The sequence below is a fragment of the Lepidothrix coronata genome, unplaced genomic scaffold, assembly GCF_001604755.1.
Source record: "Lepidothrix coronata isolate B3197 unplaced genomic scaffold, Lepidothrix_coronata-1.0 Scaffold101, whole genome shotgun sequence".
In the NCBI taxonomy this organism is placed as follows: Eukaryota; Metazoa; Chordata; class Aves; order Passeriformes; family Pipridae; genus Lepidothrix; species Lepidothrix coronata.
Genome location: NW_016690281.1, coordinates 224,792 through 246,450, shown reverse-complemented (window position 1 = coordinate 246,450; position 21,659 = coordinate 224,792). Strand labels below are relative to the sequence as shown.

The window sequence follows — 21,659 nt, the reverse complement described above, 5'->3', positions numbered from 1 at the left end:
GTCTTCCTGTGTTCATCTCCTCTTAATGTGCACTGAGCACCAGCACCAACCTCATCTCTCTACACTCCTCTTATCTCTTATGGAAGGAAGAAAGAGGAAAAAATCTCCCCTGGTGCTACCATGCTTCGATAAACCTCTCCTAGGCACGACACCTCCATGGGCTACCGAGCCTTGGTATCCAGAGAACCCTGGGAATGCTGTCCTGCATGGGGTGGTGGACAGCCCTGGAGAGGAAAGAGACAGACACAATTCTTTTTTTTCATCCCAGACCTGGTGCCAACACTGCCACACAATGTGGAGAAAATCGGATCTGCCCAGTGAGAGCTGTTTGTGTCCAGGTGATACCTGGACAGAGGTCAGTGGTGGGTGCTGGCATCTGGAAAAGAAAACACACCAAATACTGGAGCTTTTCCCTGCACCTAGCAACAGCGCTCGGTGCCGAGGGAACCAGCCCCCGGCTCTGCAGGAAGCGCGGGAGGGACGAGCCCTTGGGTTAATTTACATGGAACGAAAACACTGTCTACATCGATGTCCTGACACTGTGGCAGCCATTTCCTCCAAAAAAAATCGAGTATTGGTTGTTCTTTCACCCAGGCTATCCCTGCCCTAGAAACAGTTCTGAACTGCTCTTCAGCATCCACGGTGCTGCTAAACTACTACTGCCAAACTCTGCTGCCTGCTGGAACATTCCCCCCACAGGGACACTTCAGTGGAGGGCCCTGCTAGGCCCTGCGAGGCTGTGCCAAGGTGGTGTCCCCACAGGGCTGTGCACATGCTTATCTCCTGAGTCTCAACAGCTGCTCCTGGCCCTGGCAAGCCCCAGCCAGCAGAGCCCCCTGGACGTCAGGGCAGCATCCAGGCAGTGCCACAGTCAGGCAGGCACAGGGTGTTGCCAGCTCCCCACGGGGTGGACACGGGGCAACCAGGTGGGCACAGGGCACTGATGATGGCTCCACGACTGGGTGGACACGAGGACACACCTGCAGGAGGCAGCTGCCTTGCAAAGGCCCAAGAGACGCTTGAGCATCTGTTCATACAGTACTGGTGATGCATTAAGAGAAGATAAAAAAGCCCCTTACTCATGCACCCACTGGCAGCAGTTACAGTCCCTGTACCAGTCTCAGGCACAGCTCTCCCACCAGTCCAGCCCCACCAGCAACTCCAGCCTCCCCCTTCTCACAGCTGCTGACAGCTCCTGTGCAGGTCCCCAAGGAGCAGGCACTCCCTGTACACCAGCGCTTCCCAGACAGGGATATCAGAGGCTGCAGCCTGGTGCAGCAAGCTGACATCACATGCCTGATGTTGCCAAACACAGATGAGCTGTTGCTAGAACAATCAATTTTTAAATATCTCTCTCCTGTTACCCTCCGAGCATGCAGTAACTATAGTAACGTGCTCTGGGCTCCCCTCTTCAAGGGCACTGCAACTGTGCTGTGGGATGGGGATGCTCCAGGGGCTGGGAGGGCTGATGTCTCCAGAGCTGTGTCCCAGGATGTTCTCTGGGTCACCCTGGAGTGTCCCATTTGCTCTGTCTCAGCGGCACCACCCTGGGTTGCAGGCTGCCACCTCTGGGCCCTGGCAGAGGGATTCTGCAGACACTGGGCAGCTCCGGCCCCTCTGACCCTGTAGGAGGTATTCCTGCCCACACTGCCAGGGTCTGCCCCAGCACCTTGGGAACAGGAATCCCTTGGGAGGAGCCACACTGCCCTGGCTTTCACAGGGCCCTGCCCTGATCAGGGGGATCCAGCATGGTCCTGCAAAGCAGATTTTCTCTGGCACATGTGGCTTTTGGCTACAACTGGAAGAGCCCTGACACCTTGGCAGAGCCCGTGCACCTCAGTCCCCACCTCAGAGTGGTGCTGACAGGCACGTGCTGTGCAAGTGTCCCCCACCCCGAGCAGTGCTGCCTCCAGCACTGGTGCTCACAGGGACACCGGGCACGCCACAAGGAATAGTGAAGAGGAAACCAGATTTAGCTTGTTTGCTGAGCTGAATTAAAGGATCGAGAAATAGATACCAGGCTCAGAAGTAGGAAAAGGCAGAAGAGTGATGTGCATTGCCAGTATTGGGCACCCCAGTCACTGACAGCTGACCTCTGGGCTCCCTCAGCACACAGAGTGGTGCCCTGTCCAGCACTGGTGCCACAGACCTCTTTCCAGAGCAGGTGCAGAGACACAGCTCTTGAGGTGCACTCTTGTCCGGTATCAGCACATTTCACGGGTAATCCCATCCTCACCACACTGCATGGACACAGCCTGGTCCAGAGCACTGCATCCCACCACCTGGAGCAGTATGGCATCTCCCTGGCAGTGTACAAGTGGGCTCCAGGGCCCCTGCCCCGTGCAGGGAACACCTCATGCTGTGGTCTAGGTTACCTGGGATATTTACCTTGTTTCTCTTCCTACCTCCATTTTGCTCAGTAAAAATGCAAATGAAGTATTGTCATTCTGTTCACTTGTTCTTCAATGCAAATACTGTGTGTTCCCTCTATACCTGCTGCTTCCAGATTGAAGAGGTGGAGAACAAGGAGAGAGGTGGATTGGCTGAATTGCACCTTAATTGGGCTCCTCCCCAGACAACATGCACTGTGAATTTTTCAAAATAATATAAATCATGTAATATCAATTATTTAATCACTCTGCTAATCTCAAGGCTTCCAGAAGACCTCTGGCTTTGTAGAAAGCTATACATGAAGTATCAATAATTGACAGCCTTGCCGTCAGAGGATTAACTCCCAGAACATATCCCTTTGGAGCTCAAGTGGAGCATGCAGTGCTCCCTGGGGAGGTATTACCTCCACTAGTTAAAGTGCTCTTGGAGACGCAACATCACACCAAATTCCATCACTGCATTTTATAAATCCTGTCCTATTAGATGCATTTATCCTGCAAACAACTTTGCAGTATAATTCCTAGGTTTTTTTCCTGACATTACTGAAGTCCATATAACCAAGGTATTCAAGGGATTAACACAGCAAGTATATTTGACAACCACATTTGCAGACAGTTTCTGGAGTGTCCCATGGGATTGGCCTCTCTCATGCACACACTGGATCAAGGGGGGCCACGTTGTCTGCACACAGTGGAAGTCAAGAGGGGCAGCCCATGTCACACCTCAGGGTAACCATGTGGTCTGCCAGCCTCAGTTCATCTCCCCCAGTCCCAAATCAGACAGTTGCATCCTCCATCTTTGACCTTCCATAACCTCCCATGACCCAGCCCCATCCTGCTCCCAGAGGGCACTTTCCCTACAGCCATTCCTCAGACTGGGATGCTCTCCCTGCAGCCATTTCCCAGATTGGGATGCTCTCCGGGCAGTTTGCTGTGGAGGCACCTTCCCGGCACAGGGCGTGTAGCAGCCAGGGGCTGAGGACGTGATGGTTTTCCCTGGCAGTTCTGGAAGCATTCTATACAGACGCTGCAGAAAGCCGTGAGCCTGCCAGCACCATGCAGAGCGTTTGGATGCCTCCCACAGGCAGGAGGGGAACGGAGAGTTAATTAAAATGCACTGAGCAAGTGTAAAGTTTCATTACAAGACACAAAGGTAGGCTGGGTTCCTCCTCCAGCAGACACATCTGCATAATCCTGACGGGCCCTGCAGCTGCCGCTGGGCTCACTTGCTGCTGCAGATACTGTTTTCACTGCTTTTATTGAGTAAACACTATGCAAGGTTGGAGCTGCATAACTAGCCCTTCTGCACAGTAATGCCTTTGCTTTCTTTCTGCAAATCTAACAGGAAAGTCCTGCAGACAGGCATGCCCATCCACTGCCACTGCCCTTCCTGCAAAATTGGGAAACCTCAGGAACAAGCACCATGAGGGCAGGAGGGGGATTCCAGCTCCATGGCAGGCTGCAGTTACACCCTACACTCCCAAACCAAGCCAGCACTGGGTTTGCTGGGCACAGGAGAAGTGAGGCAGGTACCACACTCCTGCACAGGTGACAGGATATGTGTGTCCTGGTGGTAAGCACCAATTCCCATAGGGAAATGAGCTGCACCTGAGTCCCAGATGAGATGGAGCTGAGAAAACACATCAGCACCGTAGGCCAAGCTCTTCTGCAGCCCAGCCAGGCACAGGAGCTGATGTGTCCCTGAGGGCTGTGGGGCAGCTCCTCAGCACAGCAGGGCAGGCAGGCACAGGGGTGTTTTCCAGCAGCAAGCAAATGCCAGGAGGGAGGACTGAAGGGCGCTGGCACAAGCAAGGACCAACTCAAGTTCTGGAAGCATGAGCAGTGTGAGCCTGGGGCAACGGTCAGCCCTGAATGCTGCTGGAGCAGGGAGGAGAGGAGCAGCAGGAGGCAGGACTGTGAATACCACCCTGGCAGGACACAGGATTGCAGAAAGGGGGAGGAAGATGGTGCTGCCTCATTAATCATGATAAAGAAGAGGCTTAAAGAGAGCCTGGCTTTCAGCATAGTAATTAATGAGCTCTTTAAATTTAGGCTGTAACATTCAAACTACCCCATTAGGCAAAGAGCAGCTCCAAATGTCCTTTCACGTGATGACAGGGAGATGCATGGGGAACTCTGGAGCACAGAACATGAGGGGTTTCTCCTGCAGTGCCAGACGTGTGCTGGGCCACTGCTGCAGCATGTCAGTGGCCTGGAAGATGCCAGGAATGCCCCATGCTTTTCTACACTAAGCTGCCAGCCTGCCCTTCTGCAGAGTCTCTGAAAGTCCACACCTCAAGGCAGTGCCAGCCTGCAGGGACCAGGACAGGAGTGCTGGAGCAAGAGGCAACCATTGACTCTGCTGTTGGTCCCCAACAGAGCTTGCTGGCAGCTGCATCACCCTGAAGGAAGGATGTGAGCCCCTTGTCTGAGGCAGCTTCAAGACATGCATCTGGCACGGGGGATTGAGCATCCCCACGTACATCCTGCACATTGGCTGGTGGCATGGCTGAGCCCAGGACACCTCCAAAACCTCATCAGGTGATGGCCAGGATTGCAGCAGACTGGAGACTGTCCAGGTCAGTGGTCCTACTGTGGCATGTTTCCCCAGGAAAGCATCCACAGAAATATTCCTGGTTCCCTGGTTGAAACACAGCCCAGCCTGTGCTGTTCGGAGAGTGAATATACTGTATATGTGAACTGCAGATTTGTTCCACATATTTTCCTCAAAGACTGTATGTCTTTTCCTCTTTTTTTTTTTTTTTTTAATAATGCCAGTCATAAATGTCACGTGTTGGAGCCCAGATCTCATTATTGTGAGCAGAGAAATGTATGCCAGGCAATAAATTCTTTTGTTGGAAATAACCCTGGTGACTAGAGAAATTTATGAATTTATTACTCTTTGTAGGAGCCTTTCCTCCTATGACTTAAGAAGAGATCTATCATCCTACAGGAGGCCTTGCTGGTTCTCTAGAAACCTTTGTAAGGCTTTATGTCGCATTCTTTGCCTTCCTGTCCTATGAATTCATTCCACATGCATTGCTCATTAAAAACAAGGTGTCCCAAAACCAGGCATCAGCACAGCAGCACCGCTGGCACCGGCCATGCTGGCACCGCTCCCACACAGACCTGCTGCAGTGGCTGTGCCAGGAAGACTGAGAGTCACCAAGGCTCTTCCCCAGCACCTGCAACCACTGCTGTGCATGCCAGTGCTGGCATGGGCAGGCTGGGCCCCGAGGCGTGGGGGCTGTGCAGCTCCCGGGAATGGCCCTGGCAGGGAAGCTGCTGATCCCCTTCTCCTGCCCCAGCATTAGATGCTCTGCCAGCCTCCTGGGAACGGGTGAGCACGCCGTGGAGGCGGTGAGATGGGGCTGGCAAATGTGGAAGATCAGAGGAGTACGTGGCATCAGTTTAGCTGCAGGCAGCGCATCAGGGGCCCTGCTGCCAGTCGTTGGATGGGTGGGCGATCACCTGTGGACAGAGCCACTGTAAAATTACACCTTGTTATCTCAGTGTCAATTATATTTTAATATAGGTCTGAAATACTCCAAATACAAACCTTTTCTGTAAGATTACAAAATGCTCAAGCACTTCTGCAATTTGGATGGCAGGGGATCAATTATTTGGGCATGAGTTTGCATATAATGACCTGCAACAGATTGTAAAGTTTCTCTGTTAGTGAAGCAATTATGAACACTGAATCTAAACTACGGCTGGAGGGGGGTGGAACAGGGCCATCTGGACACGGAGACACACGTGCAGCTATGAGGGGACTCCTTCAGCCAAATGCCATAGGTACTGGGGAATGTGTGTGGTCTCCACAGAGCCTGCTGGGGCAGAAAACATGGTGTAAGAGACAGTCCAACAACAAAAATAAACACAAACACAAATAGAAATACAAATGTAAAAATAAGAAAGAGCGTTGGAAATTTTTTGCCAAGAAAGAAGTTCAAACTTCACTTCCATGTGATTACTGTTTATTCCAGACGACCAGATCACTTCACTCATTTAATGATTCAAAACATGTTATTTTCAAAAATCCATGAAAGCTTTCACAAACAGTCTCTCATCCAGCCAAAACCCAGCTGGCAAAACTCCTGAGTGTGAGGATAGATACATTTATCACTTCTCAGCAATGAATATTAGGCTTTATTTTGTTGAAAAGAGAAACCATTCAGGGTTTTGACCATCCAAAGTGGCAATCACTGCCCTAAAACAACAGAACTCAGAGCGACTACCATGTAGAACTCCAGAAACCACCTCTGTTAAAGCACATTCACAGCATCAGGCTCGTCTGCACTGTTCCCAGGCGGTCTCCCCTGCTAGTTGATCAGTCCCAGGCTCCTGTCCTGCTCCCCAGCACCATGCCCGGGGCATCATGCCACCTACACCCCCCCAATGGCACAACGACCCACGGGTCCCGTGCTTCTCCGTGACATTTCACCGCCGTCATGTCACGCCTGTGCCCAAGCCCACGCAGCTGAAGCCTCGTCACAGCCGGGCACAGCCCGGCCCCGGCCGCCCACACCGCTGAGCTGCCCCCTCCGCACAGAGCCACGGCCTGCATCTCCTGCCTTTCTGCATCTCTTCATAAAAAATGCATGTGGGATGAAAGGTTTTACACAGCAAACAGAACCGAGATTTAGGGCTACAAATGTCAGATTTCACAACACTCTGCCCATAAAACTGAAAGTCACGTCACCGGTAGCACAAACCAGGGGATGGGACCACAGAGTTCCTAAAAGTAAATGAAAATGACATCTGGAGTTATTTTTCTCCTACCCTTAAAAATCAGCCTAGCAGGAATATCAAAGTAATCCATGAGCCTGGTCATTCCTGTAACACACTGGTATAAATCAAAAACAAAACCATGGTGGAATTGGGTAGAAAATCATCTTCCAGAGACATCCAACTGAGCTCAGCAAAGGAGAAAAGGCTGACACAACATCTTTAAACATTTTTAATTACCCTGTCAAACTGACAATTATGGAGCTAATTATCAGGAAGACAATACCAGATATACTGAATAGCACATCAACAGTGGGTTTATGTAATTATGTAATTTAATGAATTGAAGGCTACAGTAATGGACTATATCTGGTTAATTAGAGACTCCCTTTCTGCTAATAATGCCATTTATTTTCAATGCACTGTATTTATTTTTTCTGTAAAACTAGGCACATTTCCACAGACGATGAAGGATTTTTCAGAGCAGCTCAGACACCCCTTCCTTTATGGGTGGGACGCAGAGTTTTTCATGGGGATGATGAACTCCAGCTGCTTCTCTTTAATTTTCAACTTTGCCATATTCCTTAGGGGTTAGTTACATCCCAGGGGTGGGCTCCTGCTGTTGGCACTCAGCCTGCCCAAAGCCCCTCAAGTGCTCTGGGAATGGCTCCCTGAGCGCCCGTCCCAAGCCCCTGCTGCAAGCCCAGCCCTGTGCCAGGGTGCAGAGGGAGGGATGGGAGGTCCTCACTGGTGCACGGATGGGTCAAGGTCACCTGTCTATGGAGCTCTTGCAGGACCAGGGCTGGCTGGTGGTGCTGCTCCCCCAGCACCAGTCACAGGAAGCCAAATAAATAATTTAAACATTTTCCCTGACAGATAAAATTTGGGAGGGTTTCAAGCCTCCTAATTTCTCATTGTTGAACAAAAATTCTCTGATAAATTATTGATTGTATTTTAAATGTACCCACAGAAGCCATTTTAATTCTTCTTTTCTCTTCTTGGAAATAATTAACCTGTTTAAATTTTTTAATCACTTGAAGATATTCCCCATTAGTTGTTACTTGGTGGGGAAGGGCCCTGCTTGCCACACTGGCTTTGGGAGACTCCAAAGGGAGTAATCAGCTGTGGGAAGCCTCATGGCCACACTCCACTGCTGGGCTAGATCTCACATCCCACCTTCCCAGTGTTCCCAGGGTGTGATCTGCCCCATCGGCTTGTCCCCAAGGAGAAGAGGTTCTACAGGATAGGACCTGTTCCCAATTTGCAGGTGTCAGCTTGCACCCACATGTCTGCCTTCATCATGATCTGTGTCACTAAGACAAAAAAGATGCATTTGGGATTGCAGCTCCTGAGGGCCAGAAAACAGCTGAAAAACTGCACTGGCCCCCTCAGTTCTGCAGAGGGGGTTGTTGAGCCACATCTGCTGTCCAGTGTTTCCCTGCAGATGCGCAGCCAGAGCCACAGCTGGCACAGTGCCGATGGCCAAGGAGCACCTGGGCTGCAGAGAGGAGACAAATGCCATGGCAGAGGGGCCCAAAGTGGGAATACAGACACAAGCTCCATTTGCTGCCCCCATTGACTCAGTGGGTGATGGAAAGGAGCTCAGTTGAGGGGTTGGGTAAAGCCACCAGCAAAGGAGGTGCTTGGACCATGGGCTGTACTGGGGCGCAGCAACCCACTGAGATGGGTGTGAAAAGGTGGGTGGTGAAGTGTCAGACGGAGCCACTGCCACCACAGGTTCATGCAGACACTGCTTTATGTGCTGCCCATTGCCAAGGGACAGCTCAGCTCCTGGCCTTTCTCCCCTCCTTGAGGTAGAAGTACCCCTGCCCAGGCAGTCCTGCCAGAATCCCCCACACCATCTCCCAGCCAAAAAACACCCCTGCCCTGCTGCTTAGGTCTCTGCAGCTCATTTAACTCTTGTTATGGAATGGGTTGACAGGTCCCAAAACATAGATAAAAATAGTGGTGTTTCATTCCAGAAGCAGTAGGAAATGTCATAGTAATAGATCAGCTTGCTCAGGTTCTGGCAACACTTGGGTCCTTTAAAGCCAAGGAGGTGCCAGTATGTATTTATGCCAGAAACACTGAGAACTTAAAGAGAATGGGATGGAGGAAGAGCCTCTGTTTGCACCAAGTGCTGGTGGAACTTTCAGGCTGTGCAAGAGACTCATGTCCCATCAGCTGGGTGACGTGGCCAGCTCTGCTCCCAGAGCCAGGGCCTTCTGTAGCATGGGGGCAGTAGGCAGTTCCTTTCTTTTGCAAAGCACTGCAAGACCTGACAAGTGAAAGCACCAAATCCACCTTCTCACATTTTGCAGTTTACTGGCATTAATGGCACAAATATTTGGCAGGTGACCCTCACAGAGTTTTACTGGCTTTGCACACCCAAACATACCAAAGGACTCCCCACCTAAGTGGAAGCTGTTGTTAGGAAGGAAAAAATTCAATATTGTAAATTAATAAAAACCTGGCAATTGTGAAAACATCCTGGGTTTTTGTTGGCCTGGAGATTTATTCAGTCCTGCTAGCTTTCCAGCTGAGGCAGAAAAGATCATAAACCTGCCAAGAGAAATGCCTCTGCAAAATGTTCCAGCTATAACATTCCTCTTCCTTCTGGCACAGCAACGAAGGTGCCCCAAAAAGGCCAAGAGCTGATCTTGCAAACCCTGTTCCCTCTGTCCTTGCCAGCAGCTGCTCAGGGGCACTAACGCCTAAAAGAGCTGACTGTTCTGCAGTTGTGATTTGGTTTGGCGGGATCCTTCAAAGCTTCCTTCTTTCTAGGATGTATTAGGCATCCTAGAATTGTGAATTGTGTTATGTGCTCATCAAAATTCCATGAGGGAGTGCTGGGAAGGAGTTCTGGGGGTCTGGACTGTGCATAGCCCCTGCTGTCAGCTCAGGCATCAGCAGCTTCTGTCAAGCATTTCCAGAATTCCCCCACCTCCCCCCTGAGCTGCTGTGTGGCTCCTGGTTTCACTTCAAGTTGCACCTTCAGCCTCTTCTCCGAGTTGCCCCATCCGAGCTGTGTACAAGAACCCTCTGTGAGCTTAGGTACAATCAAAGCTTCATTTGTGAAGACACACTAGTACAAAAGTCAGACCATGAGGAGGGTCATGGCATCTGTGCCCTGCACTGCTGCCATGCACTCTTGTCTCCATGGGAATGGGGGCCAGGAGCAGAAGCTGCACCCAGCCACCTCTCAGAGCCCCACCAGCTGCAACTGCAGCTTCCAGCTTCCCCAGGAAGAGCCTCTGCTGAGGCAGGGTCGGGGATAAGTGCACCACATGTTCTGTTTAGAGTAGGGCACCCACGACAGGGAGATCAGGCTGACCCACAGCCCTGGGAGCTCATGGCAAGAGCATGAAAGCGGGAAAGGGACCAGCCGAGCGCTGTGAGGCACAGAAGCAGCAGCAGGAACAGCTGTCTGGAGTGACATATGCGTTCCTGCTCCTGCCTGTTAACCAGGGCAGACACAGCTCCCTGGCCCTCGCTCTCCCAGCGACACTCTGAGGCAGCAGAACATTTTGCTCCTGATGTATGAGTCAAATGCATTAGCTCGAGCCCTATGGGGAGTCTCTGAGCACTGTACTGAGCTCTGCCACTTCCCCAGGGTCAGCAGCTGATCCAACATCTTCCTAACTATCTGTCAATTCACCATGTATTTCTTGGGTTTATAAAAACTCCAAGCCCCTGAGCCCAGGTGGAGGAGATCCGTGCTCTCTCTGAGCAGCATTATCACAGGATGGACTCCAGTCAAGGAGACGGGGCCTCTGACAGGAGCTCTGCCCTGCAGACTTGCAGCCCAGATCCCAATGGACAACTAGAACCTGTTTGCATGGGATGCTTTGCCTTTGTAGGTGAAGGAACAGGATTCCATCCAGGGCCTGGAAAGGGCTAAGCAGCAAGGGCTTCAGACTTTGCCAAATACTGAATAGACAAATGATCCAGAACCAGAGTTTCTGAGGCACAGCAGCATTTCATTTTCACTGGGGAATGCTCAACTAGTTGCTTTTATGACGTATATCTTTTTTATATATATATAAGATTTGTGAGTGAAACCAAAGGAGTAATTGAACTGGCACGGGCCACAGGTAAGGCAGAAAGACCAGCCAGCATCTTGGGGTCATGAGGCAGCACGGTGCCATACCACTCGTACCACACCAGGAAGGCAGATGCCCTGCTCTTCCAAGCACTCCAGACCAAACACTGGACATTTCCTGGGACTCAAGTGCTCAGTACCTCAGGAGGAAAATCTTCACCAACCTCAGTGCAATACTCATGAAAACAGAAGTTGGTCGCACCAGTCTTTGTGTGCTGCGATGCCAAAGAAGCTTCATGCAGCTCTGCCTGATGGAGATTCATACCAGTTGTCTCCAGAGTGGTTACCCAAAATGTCCCAAGAGGCACTAAAAGAGAAAGAAGCAACTTGTTTAATATCCCTCCAAACCAGGCATAAGAAGAATTGAGCTTCTCCTTCTCCTGCACCCCAGACCACCTTTCCTGCCACGGTCTCTGTTCGCTCCTCATTTCCAGGGAGGTCCAGTACTGGGGAACCCCAGGAAGCATCTTGGGCCCACCACTCCTTCCTGCAGCATCACTCCTGCTCCCAGCCCTGTCCTCAGCCTCCCCTGTCTGGATGCATTAATGGCAAACTGTCTGCAATACTTCCCAGGCCTTTGGCAGTGTCTCACTGTCTGCAGAGCCAGCAGTGACCACACGTGCTCTCCTCTGCCTCAGTCCTGTGCCCCCCTATGCCCTCACCCCTCTGGCTTCTTCCTGTGTTCCTCCACGAGCTTATCAGCTGTGCTGACACTTGGGCTTCATCTCTCTTCATCTCCCTTTCATGCAAGGATACAGGCAGCCTTCTTTTCCAGTCATTTAGAATTTTTTGCTACTTTACAGTCTAGGATTTTCTGACTGATAATGGAAGGATCATCAGGAGGGACATCCCCATCACTTTGCTCAGTTGACTGCCTCTTGCACTTGCTGGGCTTTCAAATATCCAGGGTGCCCTGGATTCTAGCTTTCATTTCTAGGTCTTTCTGTTGTGGATCCTCCTGGGCAGGTGCTTCCTCTCACCCCTCCTGCTCTGGCATGTCTTTGGCAGGAGTTCAGGTTGGATAAGCAGAGTCATCTCCTCTAATCTGGGACCTGTGAAATGCCAGATTTTGCATCCGAGTTCAGTTTCCATCTTGGGCTCAACCATCCATTAGCCAGAGGTACAAGCTGAGTCTCCACAGAGCACCAGTGAAAGTGAAGGGCCAGCAGAGCTGGGGGCTGAGGGCAGGAGGGATGATCAGGGCACAGCGAGGAAAAAACTGCTCAGGCACAAAGGCAGCACCACTTCCAGAAAACAACTGTGCTTGTGATGCCATCATTCCATCATCCCTGGAGCAAAGCCCTCCAATGCCAGAGCCTGGTGTACCAGGGGGCACCCACAGAAAGAACAAGGGGGGCTCTGGTGCCGAGGAGCTGACCATGAACAAAGCAAATGCTGATCCTCCTGCTCCTTCTGCAGGCTCAGAGGAGGAAGAAGAGCGGCACTGGGGGCTTCAGGAAAACAGCCCTGGAACTGAGGAATGGCCCAGAGTGTCTGGGGCCAGAGAAGAGAGCACAGTGCTGGCTGCAGGGCTGCTCTGCTGGCAGAGCACAGCCCAGTTTGGCCGCTGCCAGCACCGGCTTCTCTTTGCTGACACCACTCAGCTGTCACTCATGGGGTGGATGCCCTGCAGCACCCATCTGCTCTCACCCCACCGAGGCTGCCCCACCCCACTTCTGCCTGCAGACCATGGGATCAGCTCCTGTCCACCCCAGCACAGAGGTCAAACCCAAGATTTTCCTGATGACCAGTACAGCAGGGCTGCAGGGCAACTGAAGAGTTCTGTTTTCTGGCTTCCAAATGTTTTTGCAGAGCTCCATCTAGGGGGCATGCTGCTGGACCGGGCTGCAGAGCAAGACACGTACCAGTAAATAAGTCAATGGCTCCTTCCCCTGGCCCGAGGCCCCTCATCACACACTCGCGGTGCTAATTAAAAAGGGAGGGAACAGCCCATAAATTTTACAGTTTATTCTAGCTTCAGTTAAGCTGGTTTTAAAAGAGCTGATGAAGGTAAGTGCACCTGTGCAGATCAGTGGTGCATCACAGACAGAGAGCCAGAGCACTTAATTAAATGTTATTGTAGGAACAGCCCTCATCGGACAAGACTGAATATTAAAGCATCAATTTTCTGAACGAGACTGGCTGTAATCAGAGTCTCCTGCTTGGGAAAGCAAAAGTAATTCCAGCTGCTGACACCAATGTCCCTCAGAGTGGCAGAGGAAAGTACCACAGCCATGGAAGCATCCACTCCTGCAAAGGACAGAGTGGCCTGAGGAGAGAGAAGACCCTGGGGTCCTGCTTCACTTGTGGATGGTCCAGCACAGGGAGCTGCGTCCCAGACTACCCTGAGAGCTGATCAGCCCCAGCAGCACCCCCTGGCCCCACTGTGCACAGAGCTGCCGGACGCTGTGCTGGTGAAAGTGTCACAGCTGTGGCAGCAAACAGACTGGGTCACTGACGATTACTCCAGAGGGGTTACAACAGATCTACTCATCCTCTTATGTGTTTTTATTTTCAGGTGAATCGTGGTGTCTTATTTTACAGCCTCAGCCTCAAGATGAAAGAATAGCGTTAAACATCACAAATCCTCTAATATTGCTGTGCCTAGAGTTGGAGGCCCTCACATATGCAGATATTACTTCTCTGTTGCTCTGAGGTCTCTTTCTAATTTAATACTTTACCAATATTGCAAAATTCATAACGTGGGCTTCTCCAGAGGAACACAGCTTATCTCCCAGGAAGGGGCGGTCTGTCACTGCAGTGGATTCCCTGCTATTCCACTCTGTCCCCATGTCCGGATGGCGGGGCGATGCTGGATGCCAGTGCACACCTCTGCCCCTTGCAGGCTCTCTGTGCCCAGACCAGCCTCGATGAAGCTGCAGCAAGCATGGGGCAAAGGCTCTGCCTGTGGGTCCTTCCCATCCTCCAATGGTCTCCAAGTTCCCACCCTGAGCCCTGACACATCCCTGATCTAAAACACATGAGCTGGTGGGTAGGGGGGACAGGATGGCTGGGCTGGCAGCTAGATCTGCTCTTTTCTGGTACTGTCAGATCAAATAGCTGCTAATTGACCAATGTGTCTCCTTTTGCTGAGCTATTAGCCACAGCACCATGTCAGCTTCCTGACATTAATTATCTGTGAGTTAGCAGGATCTGAAAGCATAAATAAGGGTTTGCCATAATGGCAGGGTAAGCTCAGGACTGCAAGGACTGATGTGGTCACCGTGCCCTGGTGTGGCGGGTGCCATCGCTGGGCATGAGGCCAGCAAGGTGTCAGGTACTACGGAGAGCAGCCAATTCTCCCTAGAACCACTCAGAGTTTGGCCGGGACCATCAGCACCATCTCACTGTGCTCCTTCTCCTCTGCCTCAAGCTCAGGCTCAGCCTGTGCCTGCCAGCACTGCCAACCAGCTGACGGTGCCCCTCACTCTCCCGCCTCTCCCCGCTCTCTGTGCCGAGCCACATGGCAGGCACTCAGGGAAGTCACATCCAGGAGGAAATGGAAGCAGTCTCCAGCCCACACTTCACTCCTGCCAGTGCCAAGCTCACACATGGCAGGGATCTGGCTGTCACCCAGCCCTTGCTCTTTGCCAGCATCTGCTGTCCCAGGGAGCCTGGGGACACCTCAAAGACAGACTGGGCTGCCTGCAGCACCCACAGCTCTTCTGCTTCCCTCTGGTGTCCCCGAGCTCTGCCCCAGCAGCTGCCCCAGGCAGCTTTTCTCAAGTAGCTTCACCTAATTCCTGCAGTGTTGAATCCAGGTCCCACAGGGGACAGCTCTGACCGTGCGTGATACACGAGCAGGGAAGGACAGCCCCTTGCCATGTACCCTGTCACCTGTCACCCTGCCCATGGCTCCACTCCTGACCTGTTTCCGTGGGCTTCTTTCCTTGTGTGTTTAACCCTGTTCTTGGAGCAATTAAATTCCTGCTCTGTTGAAATAGCCAGCGGGTTCAGTAGTGAGAACATGGAGTGTGGTGGGTTTCTGTCCCCCAGGGCAGCTGATACCCCCCAGCCAGTGGCCAGATCCATGGGACACGACATCCTTCTTGGCATTTCACCAGTTACCACCTGGGCAAGGTGATAACCAGCAGCAGCAGGTTCAACCAGCCAGGCTCGCCTTTCACTGGAGTGGCACAGCTTTGAGGGAATCCAGACCTTTAGCCAAAGGGAGATGGATAAGACCTTCTGGAGTGTAATTGTAACAATCTTGCTATTTTTATTCCCTAGTAGCTAAAATATTTCAAAAAGTGAATGACCCAAGGTCATTAAACTGTGTAAAGAGATTACTGAAGGTATTTCCAGACATCTATCAGAAACCAAGTCACCATGACTGCTGATGACTAGAGAAGAGCACAGGTTGGCAAATAGTAAATTGTCCTGGTTTATATCCCTTCAGAATTTTTGCTGAGGTTTCCTAATTCTTCATATCCAATTTGATGACCACATTAATTAAAATTAGAGTTGAATAAGAGGTACCTTTATCCTCTTATCACCCTATCTAGTATGAAGAATGAGTCTAACTTTTGAAAAATAGCATGAAGATAGATAACTGTATAATGCAGGTTCTTTAAACCAATTTCTCATTTAAATGTTGTTATTTTTGGGGACTACTTCTGCTTGCCCATAATATTCAAAAAAGATGTGCAAAGATTGTTTAAAAGTTGTAGGCTGCAGCAGTACATCGCTCATGACTCCATGCAAGAGGCTCTACAGAGCATCCCTGCCACTCCCCTGGACAGCAGCAGTGTCACTGGTGTGCCCTGAGTGATGGACACGATGCAGGCAATAACACCCTCACTGTCCAGGGGCCCCATGGGGTTTCCCAGGCAGCAGCATCTGTGATGAGCAGGATGGGGCTGGCACATCCACTGCTGGAGTGAGCACATGCTCCCAGAGGCCTGTCTTTAGAGGCCACACAGCAGCACTAGACACTGCTGCTCATGGCAAAAATACAACACAAATTGCTATAGCAGGATTAGACTGGGTTTTTTTGTCATTCTTTTTATTTTGTTTCATTGGGGGAGAAAAAAAAATATCAAGCTAGAGCTAACATGATCAAGGTGTGCCCATGAGCAGCCCAGAATGCTGTGAAATCACATAAAAGATTTGATCACAGTCAATATCAGCTGCTGAGCTATAATAGCTTTTGTGATTCTCCTAACAGGATTTTAATTTTATGTTTATTATTTGGGGACCAGCAAAGCACAGGAAATGCCCGCATGGTGATGCAGGCCCCTTTCCCTCTGTTCTCCAGAAGGCTGGGAAGACTCAAGCGCAAACCAACCTGACTTTCAGCATTTTCAATTTTTATTTGTGTTCCCCGGGCTTGGCAGGAGAGAGTGAACTTAATTAAAATCAATGAAGAAATAGAACGGGTTAAATCACAATATGAATATTCTTGGTGCCAGTACTCAGACAGTGACTCCTCCAAGGCTGAAGTGGCCTCCAGTCCCCTATTGCCTCCAACAACAGCACAGCAGGCCCCCTGCAGAGGCTGTGCCCTCCCTCCCTGGCTCACTCCGCAGGGATGGGAGATGGGAAGCAGCCAGGATGCGCTGCTGCAGTGGGCAGTGAGTGCTGTCCGGGCACACAGTGCGTTCCCCGGCACCCGCGGCCACAGAGCCAGCCCCGCTCGCTGGCCAGCTGACCCCTGTGCAGAGGGGCTGCCAGCCCCAGCTCCACAGACCCCAGCTCCCTGTCCAGGGGTGAAGGAGAGTTATCTCATTCTTTTCCTCAACTGGGAAGCTTGTTTGGCAGTGTGTGTTTTCCACAGCCACACACAGCATTGTCTTCCCCTTGCCAGCTGTACCTGGGGCCCTGCTGCAGAGCCAGAACTGGGAACAGGCTTGGGACACGGTTGGCAGTGGCAGGACAGGGGCTGCTCCTTGTGGAACGTTCAGCTTCTGAGACCCACCACAAACCATGAACAGTTCAGGAAATGGGAACAAAAGAAATGGAGAGAGGAGCAGCAGGGGAAGGGGATGCCAAGGGGGAAAGCCCAGCCCCAGCCCAACCCCAGCCCCCCCACCCTTCCCCCGCCCCTTATTCCCAAATGGGCTGTTTCAGGTCAATCTCGGATAGCTTTTCAGAAGCAAATAACAGCTTTTTAGAGTCAGCTGCCAGCAGGCTTTGATGGACTTTAAAGCTTATCAGAAGTGAATTGCCATTTGTAGTGTGCTGAGCTCTCCAGCCACCAGTGGGCCAGAGCAGTGCCAGGAATGCCTCTGGGCTGGCCTGCATTGGTGGCCACAGCACTTGCCACCCGTGTGCCCACAGGAGATCTGCTGAGGGCACCCAGGTGCTCCTCCCTGGCCAAGAGCAGACACCATCACTGCCCTGCGGCCTCCTCAAAAGCTACTTTTTCCAAGCCTTTCTGAGTGTTACAAGCGCTACATGGAGCCACAAAACGGAGCAGCAAGCAGCTGGTGCCCCTCAAGTGGGGCAGAGCCCTCGGCTCGGCATGGACCACGAGAAACCACGCAGCCATGAGGCAGGCCCAGGCAGACCATCCGCCTTGGCAGACTCGGCACTGCCTCCTCCTCACCCTGGGAACCTGCAATCAGCATCATACCAGGGCTCCGTCCTCCCACCACATTTAGCTGCCGCCATAGCCATCATGCAAGAGCCAGGGGGCCTCCTCTTTCCACACAGTGAAGGGTTCAGCCCTCATAAAATAAAATCATTTTTCCATTGTTTAACACTGCATGCCAATCCCTTCCAGATGAATTAATTTCTTAATCACACTTTTGATGGAGGAGACTGTTAGAGCCCATGCGGGAGTGGTTAATATTAGTACCATTTAATTGTCGAAAGCTTTTCATATCGTAAACCAGGCATACAGTCGAACAATAAACCCGCAGGTAACAGGCCTCCCGGCACTCATAGCTCCTGGCTCTGACAGCAGCTGCCACGTGCCAGACCAGGATGGCTGGTGGCTGAGAGGGCTCTGCCACATCCCCGGCCCTGGCAGCCCCAGCCTCGCTCAGCGCAGTGTGGTGACCCCAGAATGACTGTGGGAGCCCATCGCCCCCCTCCAGGCTGGACTGCTGCCAGCGGCGGCACAAGACAGTGTTCTGCACATACATGGGCTGTTCATGACTGCATTTTTCTTCCAGTCAATCTTTCACAGATTTATGCAAGAGAAATGGGAACATTAAATGTCCCTTTGCTGTAATTCAGCATGCAGCAAGAGATACAGATTTAAATATTTAGTAGCATGTAACTGGCTGAAAGCCTCACCAACATTTTTAAAAATCACTTCTTAATAAAACTGGATTGAAATATTCCCCATGGTTAGAATTTATGGTTGGTAATCGGTGGTATTGTGATTAATAGGAGTGAATATATATTTATGGCCAACAAATATTAATGAAGAAATAATATGGGAGCCCAACTTCAGGCTGTGCAGATGCTGTTGCTCTGCAGCATTCCTTGAGAAATGCTGGCATGAAACAAACACAAAGGCCAGATCAACAGTGTTGTTAGACTGAAAAATCCAGGAGGAAAGGAGCGTGGTCTGGACACAGAGGCCAGCTCGCACTTGGTGGGAGCCTCTGCTAGAGGCCGCACAGGCATGGCTGAACTCGCTCCTTGCCTGCAGATCAGACATCCTGTGTCTGAGTGGAAGCCTGCAAATGCTCCTGCACGACTGATTCCTATCAGGGTGAGCCATTAATTTGCATGTGTCTCCCCATGATTATAAACCTGGAGGCAAAGCCCTCAGTAACTACTCCTCTCTTCTGTGCAGTGGCAGGAAGACATTTATCTTCAGGTGATGATCTCGATTACTGCCTGGGTGCAGTGCAGGCGGGACCAGCATGCTGATTTCTCTGCACTTCGCACCCAGCAGGAAGAGTTTGGTTTTTAGTGTCGGCTGTCTTCTGCACCAGAACCTCAAATTAACACATGAGCCAGACCAAGGAATCCCAGAGAGTCCTGGGGATCCATCAGATGACAGGTCCCCCCTCAGACAGCAGGGTTCATGCCCATAGGGGCTCTGCCTGCACCCCAGCCTGGACTGAGCAGAGGGAGCCATCGGGCTCCCCAGGATTCGTGGGGTGTACCAGAGCCCACGGGCACTGAAGGCAGAACACCATCCCAGGGGACCTGCTTCAAGGAGTCACTTTCACAGCAGGAGCACTTGGAGCAGCTGTGACACCTCCCTGCCCTAGGAGGAGGCTGACACTCACCCCCACGCCAGCAGCACTGCAGAGCCATGCTGTCAGTGAGAGCCACAGCAGCCAAAGGAAACATTTCCAGCATTAAATAAAACAGACATGTTTTTTCTACAATAGAAGCTCTCTGATCCTCTCTGATTTGCATAAACAGACAATTTGACTATAAACAATTTCAATATAAACTGGTATTTACATATAGAACAACTCACTCAAAATACAATTAAAGGCCTTGATGGATTGTAAAATGTCAAAATATTTAAAAGGCTTCAACAAGTGCTTCGTTTACATCTCCTTGGTCAGACATAAAACTGAAGTCTGTTTACATTTTCTCGGCCAGAGCTCAGAGCACATGGAGCTTCTGGCTCCCTGCATCAGCATGCACAGGGATTGATTTGCTGGTTATTCCTCCACACAAGGAATCATCTGTGTTTTCTCTAAGAACAGATTTAAAATAGGAAGACTACGGCTCACCTCACAGCTCTGCTTGCTCAGTACCCTTAAAGGAATCTGCAGGGCCACTGTTTCCCATATTGTCCAGAAAAGAGAGGCTGAGAGGATGCCATTCATCCTTTAGAAAGACAGAGCTATTGCACCAGAAAACAAGACCTGGATCTCACCCCAGGCTGCCTGAAAACAGTAGCATCCTAAATCAGCAGCAGCCTTTGCCAGTTTGGGCCAGAACTTCTATCTGTCCAGAGAAAGCATCTGACTCCTTAGCATTCACCAGAACAAAAACCAAAACCCACCTCTCCCCACTCCCCACAGTGTCCCTTGCTTATGAGCTCTCCCCTTGTCCCCATCAAAAAACTGAGTACTCAACACAAAGGAGAACAGCTCCAGTATCAGCAAAGTCCTGCTCACCCCAAAAGGCTGCAGCCCTGCCACGAGAGGTGGGAGATACATGTCCCAACCATACTTGGAGAGGAAGTACAGCACAGCCCAGGCCCCCACATCCTGGAAGATGCACTACTAGGAGGAGGGTGCAGGCAGGAGCCTCACTGGCACAGCAGACCTACCCAGCTCAGCTCACCAGGCAGGAGTTTTGCAGTACATGGCAGCCAAGCGAGGTGGCAGGAACCAGGCTGCACACTCCTGTCTGGTTCAGCTTCACACCCTCAGAGCTTGCCTGTCAGAACCAGCACACGAGTCACCCAGCCAAGACTGTCCCAAGTGCCACCAGTGACAGATCCCTGGAAATCTCACCAGACACTTGGTATTTTTAGCCCCAAGTTCTCTGCCTCTGACTGCGCACTGAGGTTATTTGAGAAGAAAAGAAATCTGGAGCTTGAGTTGCTTCCCAAACCGCATGAGCCTAACACACCACCTACTGCTGAAATAATAAGCAAGAGCGATTGGCCTGTCTGACCATTCTCAGAACATTTTGAAAGCTGCTCATAAATGCATTTCTTTTCTTCAAGGTCAGATTCTTCAAGGGCTACAGGCTGAACAATTCCGCATACATCCTAAAAATACAGAGCTTATTTATAAACTGCTTAATGTATTTTAAAGGGCAGGCACTCCACATTTTACTTTTTATTGCCACGTCCATCTATGCCGCGGTGTTTATCCTCTGTTATGCCGAGGTGTGTCTCTGCAGCCCTGCCGCTGTGCGGCTGACACGGTCCAACACCAGGAGCTCAGTCGAGTGCAGCCCTTGCAATCTGTCAGAGCTCATGGAGGGGATCCGCACACTCTCCCAAATACCACTGAGCATATAAAGCAAAGCAAAAACCCATAAGCAATCACTGACCATGGAGCTCAAAGAAAGCAAAGACTGAGAGCTACACTTACAAAACCCACGACATCAGCCTGGGAATGTGCTGCAGGAGCAGCTCCAGAAGGGAACAGGCTTTGCTCATGGCAGAGCAATGTCCTTGATGTTGGGAGCCTGTTCCACTCGCAGGGAGCCATTTGCCTCCCTACGCTCTTTTACGCTTCTTTCCAGGCTGCAGCAACAGCCCAACCCCTCTGCCTGCCTGCAGGATGAGGCTGTGTGTGAACCCAGGCTCTGCCAGCACGCTGAGAGCCCCCACACCCCGCTGAGGGGCACAGGCAGTGTGGGCAGGTGACACACACCTTTGGGAGGTGCTGCCCAGAGAGCCTGTGTGGGTCACCTGCTCCTCTCCTGCTCCCCACTGCTCCTGCTGGGCAGTGGTGCCCCTCAGCTCACAGCCCCCGCCAGCTCCCTGCAGCACCAGCCCCATGTGGGACAGGCAGCAGAATAAAGGGATCATTTACTCCACCAGGTTCAACAACACT

At 51.3% G+C, this 21,659-nt stretch overlaps 1 long non-coding RNA gene across 4 annotated transcripts in view; it reads right to left on the bottom strand.

Annotated features, from left to right (window-relative positions):
• Nucleotides 1-6,407: 6,407 nt before the first annotated feature.
• LOC108501405 overlaps nucleotides 6,408-21,659 on the bottom strand; it is a 71,950-nt gene continuing 56,698 nt past the window's right edge. For all 4 annotated transcript variants that reach the window (XR_001876178.1, XR_001876177.1, XR_001876180.1 and 1 more), the window contains 2 exons: nucleotides 11,385-11,527; nucleotides 6,408-10,143 (listed from right to left, as the gene is read on the bottom strand). This is a non-coding gene — a long non-coding RNA (uncharacterized LOC108501405). The remainder of the gene's footprint in view (nucleotides 10,144-11,384; nucleotides 11,528-21,659) is intronic.